Source organism: Pelodiscus sinensis, chromosome 1 (genome assembly GCF_052426305.1).
Source record: "Pelodiscus sinensis isolate ZL-2025 chromosome 1, ASM5242630v1, whole genome shotgun sequence".
Lineage (NCBI taxonomy): Eukaryota > Metazoa > Chordata > Testudines > Trionychidae > Pelodiscus > Pelodiscus sinensis.
Window position 1 is genome coordinate 168,405,367 of NC_143052.1, and position 12,066 is coordinate 168,417,432.

The following is a 12,066-nucleotide window of genomic DNA, read 5'->3' on the forward strand; positions in this document are numbered from 1 at the left end:
ACTGCTTCCCCACTGGGCTTCCTGGCTCCTCCTGCAGCACAGCTGAGCTGTTCCCCTGCCTCAAGCCCAGCTAAATTGTGTGCCAGCTCCTCCCTCTCCTGCAGCCCAGTTTGCCCTCATTTCTCTTCCCTTCCCCTTGCTCTGGGCTCCTGGCCCTCAACCCCCACAGCATGCCGGTACTCTCTGATCCTTGAACATCCATGGTTCGTCTGGATCACGGATGTAGCTGGACCAGAGTGTTCTGATTTATAGAAGTGCAACCTGTATTTTCATGTTTTCCGATAGTGACAATCCCTGCTGTCTTTTCTGTTTATAGCCTAGATTACTGATATTAGAGCACTAAACTTTGTTCAGACTTTACCAGTAATTGCTTAAAGGGATTTTGAGCTGCCCTAAAAAGCCAGCCAGAGATTTACCAGATGTAGAGGAATCCACAAGTGTTGTAAGGCACTGGGACACAGGGCCAGGTTGCACCACCAGTTTTCCCCATCCTGTGTAGGGGGAATGCCAGAGCTAGGGCTAGAAGGCTCTGTGCTTCAGTTACCCTGGACTGGTGGAACAGCTGGTAGGAGTTACAGCTGATTACTAGATTGGGGAAGGGGGACTCTCAGGCCCTGATCTCCAAAACAGTAGCACAGATTTCCTATTTTCTGACTGCAAGTGATACCTTTTATAAGCTTCTTAATACAGTATCTTTATTTATTGGGTATTTTTATGGCTGACAAGGCTACAGTAGAGAATGTTTCTTTCTAAAATGAGGCCATTAAAACAAGCGAAGAGATTAATAATCTCTGCAGTTTACACTACCCCTCCTCCGCTCCACAGGTTACTCTGAAATGTTAGTAATATAACATAGAAAGTAATAAAATGTAGTAATATAACAGAGAGCTTGTGCCCATATCTTTACTTAGACCAGCTTAATTTGGCCCAAGAATTATAAACTCAAGATGTGAATAGGACACCATGTCCCTGTGCTTGCTTTGCTTCATTCTTAGCCTGCTAGGACCCATCCGAAGGCACAGCCATGTCTCCCTAATACCATAGGAATCAATCTTGCATTCTACTCAACATCAGCGTTCCCTTTAACATTTTTCCATTCATATGCAGAATACATTTTGTTGTGTGCACTGCACCATATATGGATGTGCACCACCAGTAGAAACACATGCTGCCGACTTGGGTGCTGTGAGCGCTCTGCTAATTAGCTGGGCAGCATTTAAAACTCTCCTAGGTGGTCACCTAAGCCCTCAGCTTACAGGAGACACTGCTTTCCAGCCAGGAAGAGATTCTCTACCTGTGCTAAAGATCTAGCTTGCCCTCCTCTTGGTTCTATTGCTGGCTTCTTTGGTCCCTGCAGTGTCACTGGCAGAGGAAGGAGATAAGGGGCAGTTGCCCTGGGGATTGGCAATTCAAAAGGGTGCAAGGCTCCTGGCTGCTACTGCAGGAGTGGCGGCAGACAAAGCTCTAAGCCCTTTAAATCGCCACCAGAGCACCACACTCAAGAGGCTCCACCCCTTCTAGGAGAGGGGAGCTGGCCTCCCCGACCTTGTACAGGGGCCCAGCGAGTCTGTTGGCCCCCCCTAGGTCCATGATATAGATGAACAAAGCCTGGTTTCTGGATATCAAGTTAGTTTAATACCTACCCACCGACTGGTATCCAAACTAAGGCCATGTCTACACTACTGGCTAAATGGGCACTGCTGTGATTGATGCTGCAGTGTTGATTTAGTGGGTCTGGTGGAGACCTGCTCAGTCAATGGGAAAGTGTCTCCTGACAACATAGCACATTATAGACGATGCTGTAACTTGGGGGTAGACAAGAAGTGGTTCACGCACACGATGCAGTTCGCGAAGGTTAGCACCAGGCAGGCTGACACACACTCTTTTTTACCTACCAGCACATCCACAGGTACAGGTGCTTGCAGCTTCCACTGTCCGTGGTTGGCTGTTCCTGGCCAATAGGAGCTGCAGGAAGTGGTATCTCAGTTTGCTCCGTTTTCCACAGCACCCATTGGCTGGGAATGGTGATCTGTGGCTGACAGGAGCTGCAAGCAGCCATGTCAGCAGATGCGCAGGTAAATAAAATGTCTGGTGGCTCACCAGCGGCTAACCCTTTGAACTGCATGCAGCCTGCTGTAAATTGGCCTAAATTATATCAACTTCAGTTCTGTAACGTACATAACTAAACTAAAGTAACTTAGCTCGACTTACAGCATTCGAGTGGACCAGCCTTAAGACAAGGTTTTTAAAAATAAAGTTACCATGACACTCACGCCCAAGTCAGTTTTGCAAGCCCGACTCATTTTGACTATCCCCATGTCCACTCATGTACAAAACAAAAATCCTAGTCCTCCAAATGGCAATTGTCCATTGAGGACTATATACAACAGAAGGGATGACGGGAACTTACTGGAAGGCAAAGAACCCATTTAGATAAGCCAATTGGCCAAGGAGGGCTAACGCCTTCATTTTGGTGATCAGCAGTTTCCGGCATGTACCACTGCATTAACAAAGGGGGAGAGAGTAAACTTGTGCTGGTGACCCTGGAGCAAGAACACTTCCATCCTGGAGATACCAATCCCAGAAGCAGTGAAAGCTCGCTTGGAATGTGGTGATAGAGCATCAAGTGGAGGAGGGAGGTCAGGGTGTAGCTCTTCCTATCTGCTCCACAGGTAGGGCTTGGGCCGTAGGAGGCAGTGGGGCAGAAACACAGAGCTGCTCTCACAATATTTCTGTTGAAGATGCACGAACTCACTCCTCATGTTCCCATGCCTGCTTAAGCCTCAGCTCCCTGTGTAAGGTGGGAAAAAAGGGTAATGCCTAGCCAGTTAGTAATAAATAGGCAGAGCCTGTCATTACCATGGGCTTCAATGGGGAGGCATCATACAACAGTACCCTGGACAAGGAGCTTGAGGTGGAAGTAATTAATAACACAAGGGGCACCTGTGCACTGGGGACCAGAGAAAGGGATGTAATAGTATAACTGTTGACATAAATCTGTGTTACCGGTTAGCGTGAATAGTCACGCACAGGCTCCCACCCTGCTCCTGAGGAGCCAGCTGTCAACCCCGTGCTGCTTACATGGTTACTCAATTACCTGTTTTGTAACATCCCTAATGAGGAAGCTACCCAGCATCTCGACCACAGTCTTCTTTTCAGTGTGATCTACTCTGCTCAAAAGCGAGCTTTTAAATAACACAGGTTTTTCTTTTTTTTTCCTGACCAGAGTGTTGCAGGAATATTCAAGGACACCTCTCCTGCTGCTCACATTTCTCGAGAAACACATTCTTTATGTAATCTGATTTAAACAGCAAAGAAGATAACTTTTGAAGCTACTAGTGAAACACTCCTCAAGTAGCTTGAAAACCAGTACAGTATTCTAGACGCAGGTACTCAAGCTGAATCTGGCTTTAAAAAGGAGATACCCCACTGCCATTAGCTTTTTCTCCTGCTGGTATTTGGAGCAATGCCTGTGTTCTAGGTGGTAGATTTTTGGACCTACATTTTACTGGCAAGCTAGATGAACTATGCTGCAAAACCAATTTAGAGCTCACAGCTGAGCCTCCGTTAACTGGAATTATTTATTCTTTCAGCTTGTAGAAATGGGTCTATTGTGGCCTTTGAGGCCCATACACCAAAAATAACTCTAAAATCACACATGTATCAGCTGAATAATGTCAACTAAAGATAATAAAGAACTCCATCATCAAACCCCGCTTAGGAGAAGCCTGAGTGAGAGAGAGCACACTGCCTGGCTTCCCAAAACCAATGTACCAAGAGGGGAAAGTAAAGGCTAGAGTCCCTTGAGTGTGCCTCCTATGCAGGATGTACACATACATGGGTTATTGACTTGAACATTCCAGCTGTCTGATGTCAGGAGTAATGGCCGGGAGCAGTAATAGACCATATGTATAACAAACCTTCAGGTATCTCTTGTAGCTATATAGTAGGTCTGTAAATCTATCAGAGACACTATGAAAAGCGTTCCTTTTTCAGGCAGCTCTTTCAATGCACAATTTCGGTCAACAGAAGAAACAACAAGGCAATCACAGATGGCTAGTGAACTCACCTTCATGTTTTACTGAAGCTGCGGGGCGCATAGAGTGATGTCACCTTGTTTTTTTTTTCCCATGACAATCTTTTCTTAGTCTCCTCAGTCATGTACCTCTCCAAAGTGGGGGGTGTAGCTGCTGGGGTCATTTTCAGGGATTAGTGACCACTCCATGTTTCCCCTTCTGTAACAAAAGAGTATTTTCAGGCCAGAATGTGTCAACTGTGTATAATAAGCATTCTCAATTTTTTTAGGGGGTTGCTGGGTTAGTCTGTAACTAGAAAAACTTTAAAAAATGGATAGTCTAGTAGTACCTTAAGGACTAACAAAACATGTAAATGGTATCCATGAGCTTTCGTGCGTACAACCCACTACTTCCGATAACTAGAATATAGAAAGTTCAGATCTAAGAATACTGATTGTGCGTTGTCTCTTTCTGGAGACAGAGACACCTTTCTTCACATTTGTGACAGTCTGACCCATCTCCCTTCCCACCCTTGTGCCAACTACAGCAATTGCTTACATGGAAGAATAATATTGGGAAAGTATTTCTGCATGCCAGGCTTTTCCTTTTTGGGGGGGGGGGGGAAGAGAGAGGAGGATAATTAGTGATGCTGTGACTGCTCTTCATTTCATCTCCCTGTACCATCTGGTCTGATCCAGTGGAGCAAAAACAAGGAGGAGAGCCAGTTCCTATTAACCAGGCAGCACTCCATGGAAAATCAGCAAGTATTTCATGGTCCAGGCCACAGGTCACTGTTTATGAAACTTGGATTTATGTTGTTCATCTGATTTACTTTCTACTGGGTAGGAAGCTGCCCCTCATAATTCTCATCTGAACTAGAATAGGGATGGTTAAAGAGCGGACATCCCAGAAAACATCTTGATTTATGCTGTAATGCAACTTTTCAAACAGTGGGTTGTAAATCCCAGGAGGTCATGAAAAGCACTGAAAATTTACTATCACCTAAAGCAAAGAATATTTTGCTCACCGTGCTCAACCTTATCCTTCATGTTTATGTCCCTAACAAATTACAGTCTCCAAAAATGTGTCTTGGACTGATGTGCAGTAAGAAAATCAAATATGGTAGGCGACCGGCAAAATCTTTGCATTTTTAAGCACAAAAAGGAAGCTTACAAGAAGTGAAAACTTGGAGAGATGACTAGGGAAGTGTATAAATATATTACTCAAGCATGTAGGGGTGTAATAAGGAAGGCCAAAGCACAACTGGAATTGAAGCTAACAAGTGATGTAAAAACTAGCAAGAGGTTTCTATAGGAATGTTAGGAATAAGGGTGGCAGGGAAGGTGTGGGACCCTTACTGGATGAGGTAGGTAACCTAGTGACAGATGATATGGAAAAAACTGAAGTACTCAATACTTTCTTTGCCTCTGTCTTCACAGACAAGGTCAGCTCCCAGACGGCTGCACTGAGCAGCACAGTATGGGGAAGAGTTGGGCAACCTCAGTAGAAAAGAACAGGTTAAGAGGGGCATTTAGAAAAGCTGGACATGTACAAATCCATGGGGCCGGATCTAATGAATCTGAGAGTGCTGAAGCAGTTGGTTTGATGTGATTGGAGAGCTGTGAGAGTGAGAGAAAAGGCAAGTGTAGAGACTATCTTTAAAAAAGGGAAGGCGGAGAATCCTAGCAACTGCATACCAGTCAACCTCACCTAAGACTCTGGAAAGATCACAGAAGGGAGGAAAGTGATCAGGAACAGTCAGCATAGATTCACCGCAAGCAAGCCATGCCTCCCAACCTGACTGCCTTCTGTGACTAGGTAACTGGGGAAGGCAGTAGATGTGATATACCTTGACTTTAGCAAATCTTTTGATATGGTCTCCCACAGTGTTTTGGCCAGCAAGTATGGATTGGATAAATGGACTGTAAGGTAGATAAAAAGCTGGCTAGATTGTCAGGCTCCATGGGTAGTGATCAACAGTTCAGTGTCTGGGTGGCAGTCGGGTTTCAAGTGGAATATCCCAAGGATGAGTTCTAGGGTTGGTTGTTCAATATCTTCATTAATGGCTTGGATGAAGGAGTGGATTGCACCCTCAGCAAGTTTGCGAATGACACTAAGCTAGAGGGAGAGGTAGATGCATTGGAGGGTAGGGATAGGGTCCAGAGTGACCTAGACAGATTAGAGGATTGGGCCAAAAGAAATCTGATGAGGTTCAACAAGGACAAGTGCAGGGTCCTGCACTTGGGACAGAAGAATCCCAAGCACCGTTACAGCCTGGGAACCAAACTACTAAGCAGTAGCTCTGCTCTGCAGAAAAGGACCTGGGGATTACAGTGGATGAGAAGCTGGGTATAAATCAACTGTGCACCCTTGTAGCCAACAGACTCCTAGAACCATAGAACACTAGAACTGGAAGGAACCTCAAGAGGTCATCTAGTCCAGTCCCCTGCCCTCACAGCAGGACCAAGCACCATCTAGATCGGGATCGGCAACCTACAGCACATATGCCATAAGTAGCGCACAAACCTATTTTGAGGGGCATGCCACCTGGCTGGTGGGACTGCGTGATGGGCAGCTGCCCCATGTGTCATGGCTGGAGCCGGGTTGCACTGCAGGGACAGCCTCAATACAACCCCAGTTCCTGCTCTTTGGAAGCCACGTGGCCCAGCCAGTGGGGGTACATGGCTGCTTTGGGCTCTGGAGCTACTCTAGGGGTGTCTAGGCTGCGTGGGGGAGCAGAGTGCCCCCATGCCAACTGCTGGAGGCAGGCTGGGTGCTGTGGCCACAGGGGCCTTGCTCTGGGGCGCTGTTTTCCTGCTTTGGAGGAGGGTGGGGGAAGGGGTATAGAGCCACCTTCCAGCCCCTCTGCCACCTTTGTGTGGGAGGCTCGTCCCCGCCTCCTCTAGCTCACCACTTTCTGCCCTTTTGCACTGCCCAAGCCCTGCAGCCTCAGCACTGCCCACTCCGCTTGCCTCCCTTCCTGTCTTGCAGTGCCCCCGGCAGGCGGGTTAAAGATAGCGCTGAAGTCACACCCAGCCACCAGCATCACCACCACCACTGGGCCTCCAGTGGGTGAGTGCTGCCTGGGCTAGCGGAGGGGGGGGGGTTTCCCCTGCTCCAAAGCCTCATTGGCCCCTGGGTCTCTGGCAGTAAGACAAAGGTGCCATGGACTGGACCTCCCGCGGGACACCCTGGGGTTACCCACTACCCACCCTCACCTTGCCCGTTTCCCTGAATACCCCCTCCCCGCGCCACTCTGACCCCAGCTTGTGCTGGTGATCCAGCATTGTTCCCCCCACAAAACTGGAGCCAGCGCTGGCTTCCTGCAGGAGTGGGAAGGGAAGAGAAGCCCCGAGGCTCTGCGCTTCAGCTAGCTTCTGTGGAAGTGAGCATGCACTGCTCCTCCTCTCTCCACAGGAAAAACCGGAGCGGAGCCCAGGGCAGACCAAGCAGGGTGCACGATGGAGAGAGCCCTCACCCCCTCCCAGGCGAGTGGCTCAGCCCAGGGCAGGAGGGTTAAATGATGGCATGCCTCTTTGAAAAGGTGAACTCTGGTCTAGACCATCCCTGACTGATGTCTATCCAACCTGCTCTTAAATGTCTACAGTGATGGAGATTCCACAACCTCCCTAGGTAACTTATTCCACTGTTTAACCACCCTGACAGTGTTCTTATGAATGTACCATATTAGGGTACATTGGTAAGAGCACTGCCAGAAGATCTAGGGAAGTGATTATTCCCCTTAATTTGGCACTGGTGAGGTCACATCTGGAGTACTGCATCCAATTCTGGGCCCCCATTACAGAAAGGATGTGGATGCATTGGGAAAGTCCAGCAGAGGCAACAAAAGTGATTAGGGGGCTGGAGCACATGAGTTATGAGAGGCTGAGGGATTTGGGCTTATCCAGTTGACAGAAGAAAAGAGTGAGGGGGGATTGATAGCAGCCTTCAAGTATCTAAAGAGGATGGAGAGAGGCTGTTCAGTAGTGACAGATGGCAGAACAAGGAGCAATGGTCTCAAGTTGCAGTGGGGGAGGTCCAGGTTGAATATTAAGGAAAACTATTTCACTAGGCGGGTGGTGAAGCACTGGAATGGGTTACCCAGGGAGGTGGTGGAATCTCCATCCCTAGAAGGTTTTTAAGTCCCAGCTTCAAAAAGCCCTGGCTGGCTGATTTAGTTGGGAGTGGTCCTGCTTTTAGGAGGGAGTTGGATTATATGACCTCCTGAGGTCTCTTCCAGCTCTGTGATTCTAAGATCGTTGGTGCGCTTTCACCCTCTTCCTGGGGGTCCTGATCCACAAAGGAGTTGCAGGGGGTTGCAAGGTTTTTGTAGGTCACGGTATTGCCACTCTTTCTTCTGCATTACCTTCAGAACTGGGCTGTCAGCCAAATACCCAACTCTAAAGGCTGCTTCTGCTGGCAAGGTGCTAAGTAATGGTGGCAATACCATACTACCCGTACTTCTGAGCTGCAGCCTGCAGAGCTGGGCAGATGTAGAGTGGTGGCTGTTGCTAAATGCCCAGCTCTGTGGGCAGCAGCACAGAAGTGAAAGCGGCAATACCATACCCTGCCATCCCTATTACTGTATGGCTGTGGGTGGCAGCTCTGGCTTCCAAGCTGGAGTACCAGCCAGCAGACTCCACTATCCAGCTGTCCAGCTCTGAAGAAAGTGGAGAAGAGTATCAATATTATAACCCCACCCTAATAATCTTGAAGCTCTCCCTCCGCCCTCCCCCCACTCCTTTTTGGGTCTAGACCCCTACAATTACAACACTATGAAATTTCAGATTTGCATTTGTAAAATCCCGTAACTGTGAAATTGGCCAAAATGGATGGCGAATTTGGTAGGGCCCTATTCATGTTTAAGTATCCTGTCAACCTCTTGAACACACACACCAGGCTTAGCATTGTGGATACCGTAAAAGAGTTAAAAAGGCAAGGGTGAGGGTGAACACTTGACTTTGAATCAGAGGTCACCAATCTGCAAAGGATGGGAACAGAGGTGTTAAAATGATCCTTTTTAATGAAATATTCTGGTGTAACATTTACTTTTTTTATGTAACTTCAATAAAACAACGTGCACCCGCTGCCTAAGCCTCTAGCAAATTTATATTAATAATTCACAGCTAGTCACATTTGACATCATGCTGCCAACAATTAACGGAACACATTTGAGTCTTTGCTCCTTAAAACATATGTTTCTCTAACCTTTCTGGCTGTCAGAAGAAAAGTGTGTTTTGTTGTTGTTTGGTCTGATCTATAAAACTTTGGCAGTTTAAAGCATTCAAGTGGCAACGAATTAGCCCTGTTTGTGCAACTAATTGCACAGGAAGCCATGTAGCTGGCAAAGGTCCATATATTTCAGTCTGCAGAACGAGAAAGCACTTTCAAAATATTGACTGGCACTACAGAATGATACTATTGTGCTATTTGAGCACCAAGATATTGTCGAGATAAAACTGCTCTCTTGTATTCCATTGGAGTCACAAGCAAAAAAGAGCATGCCAGTCTTTAACTATTCTGTGCAAAACAACAGCACATTAAGCAGTGTGTGGTTAATGATGGAAAACCTGGGAAGTACCAAAGTTAAAATTGATTTTGCTCCTTTAAAGCTTAAGGATTGTGATGGTCTTTTCTGAATACATAACGCTCTTCTCAAATAGACTCATACATTTGTGTACTCAGAAGTGTGTCATCCAGTAGCTTTGTGTCTCTTTTTTTTTTATTTACTTAAACTTCATTATCATAATTGTCTAACATTTCTCCATTGACTTGGACTTTTTATATAGTGCCAAGTATTCCTCTCTTGCTATGGTGCCCATTTTACAGGTTTTGTCAGCATTTATGTGAGGCAGATTGGGATAGGATATCAAAATATGGACTCTGTTAAACACTAGTCTGAGTTTGTCCACGGACAGCCTGTTGTAATGCATTCTAGACAGCTGCCCTGCTTGGGAAAGCTGCTTGATACCTTACAGAAGGCCCTTCAGTAAAAGCAATCTGGAGCTACAGCCTTTGAATGTGACTCACTTATAGAGTTGGCTGTGAAAAATGTTGAGGTGTTGGAAGAGTCCCATCCTAATTGAGATGAAAAGCCAAAACCTTGACAATTCCAACATTTTGTTTCAGAAACAATGAAATGTTCCCACCCTGGGAATGTTTCCCAAATGAAATATGCTCCAATCCCTCCCTGTGAGCCTGATGCCTGTGCTGCCAGGGAAGCAGCTGGAGGAGCTGGCCAAAACCCAGGTTTCTGTCAAAAGTTTACTGAAAAATAACCGTGTTTCTGTGGAACATTTAGATTTCAACAAAATGGCATTTTGTAACCAAGAGGAAGTTAAACCTTCTTCTCCTACACCTGTGTTCCTTATATTCATGCCATGTTACTTGCACAGGAGTTAAACGAGTAAGCCAGGAGGCCACAGACTAGGTGAGGTTTTGAAGGAGTTATGTGTAAGCAATAGACTGGGCTAAGGGAAGGCTCATGAGGTCATCTGTTGGTTTTGATGTCCAGTCCACGTCCCAGGGAAGGGAGTTAAGTAAGATAAGTGGTCTGAACCTGGAAAATGTGCCTTGGAGGAACAGCACTAAAAACCATAACTAGACTCTGTCTAGATCCCATTATGTTTGCTTCTTGGAAAACAATTCTTTGCTGCTCCCATATGCTTTTTTGGTAGATCAAGGTCTAGTGTTCATTAGAAATTCACCAGTATCATGGTGTTTGTTAGGGGTGTGGTTGAATTATGCCAGTATTGAAATATTGCAAAGCCCTAGTGCAGACACAATTTTACTGTCATAAAGGTGCTTTTGTTGATATCACTTTTTTTTCTATGGAAACAGGTGGGAATTGCCACAATGATGATGGGTAACACATATTCTAATTCATGGAAATATCTTTGATATCGGAGCTTCTTTTTCAGAGAACTAATACCAGCAGAATAACACTTAGAATGATATCTAAATGTAGACCAAAGAAACTGGCAAAAATTATTTTCTACAGGAACCTTTTTGTATTAATCTCAATTCTGGGCATGCCAGGCCTTCGGTTGGTAGACACTTTGATTACTAATTCAGGCCTTTTACGTTTCTAGTGCTTTGGTGAACTCATTTTAATTTCTGATAGGAAAATAATAGAGGGTTGCACACAGCCTTTTCCTTTGCATAATTTTCTAACATACGTCTGTGGTAATTGACAAATGAGAGAGGTGATAGTGAGATTATTAATTCACTTAATTCTGAATCCTCACCTTAAATTTTAATATTGAGAAACAACTTTCTTATTGTCTCAGGGATTCAAAACAGGTTGCAGATTGTCTGACAGACATTAGCACAACTTGAAATGGCATATACGCAAACCAAGGTTTCAGTAGTTTCTAAAATTTTAACATATTTTAGCCATCAGATAAAACTGCCTGAGAAGCATATTTTAAGTTTTTTGTACTACTGTTTTAATTTGAGAAATCTTAATAGTATGATTTTTAGGGGACAATGAGAAGAGTGCCTATGATGCTGCAATAGCAAAAGCCTTACAATATTTAAAGACAAGAAAGCTTAAATTCTGCTTTACCTACTAACTGTGGAAGATGCCTATAGTTTCCCCACACCCTTTTAAGATGCATCAGTAGAAAATTCTTAGTCTGATGCTTTTATCTTTAGATTTACTGAAGACTTTGAAAGCTTCTTGCATAAGAAAATTTTAATGTTAAAAATGATCCTTTCATTAGCTTTGCTTTTTCTTGATGGTAAAAAGAATGAACTGATTTTAATTATTGCACAGTATTTCTTTGAAATGCTTCACTTCATTGCAAGATCACATACACAAATTTCACAGTTGGGTTTGTGGAAAATATTTAAGTGGATCAGAAAGCATTCGACAGACTTAACAGTTTTGGATCAGCAGAAAACATGTACAGGCAGTCCCCGGGTTACGTACAAGATAGGGACTGTAGGTTTGTTCTTAAGTTGAATTTGTATGTAAGTCGGAACTGGTACATATTGTAGGGGAAACTCTAGCCACACATTTCTCCAGAGCTCAGTTTTATTCTCCCAC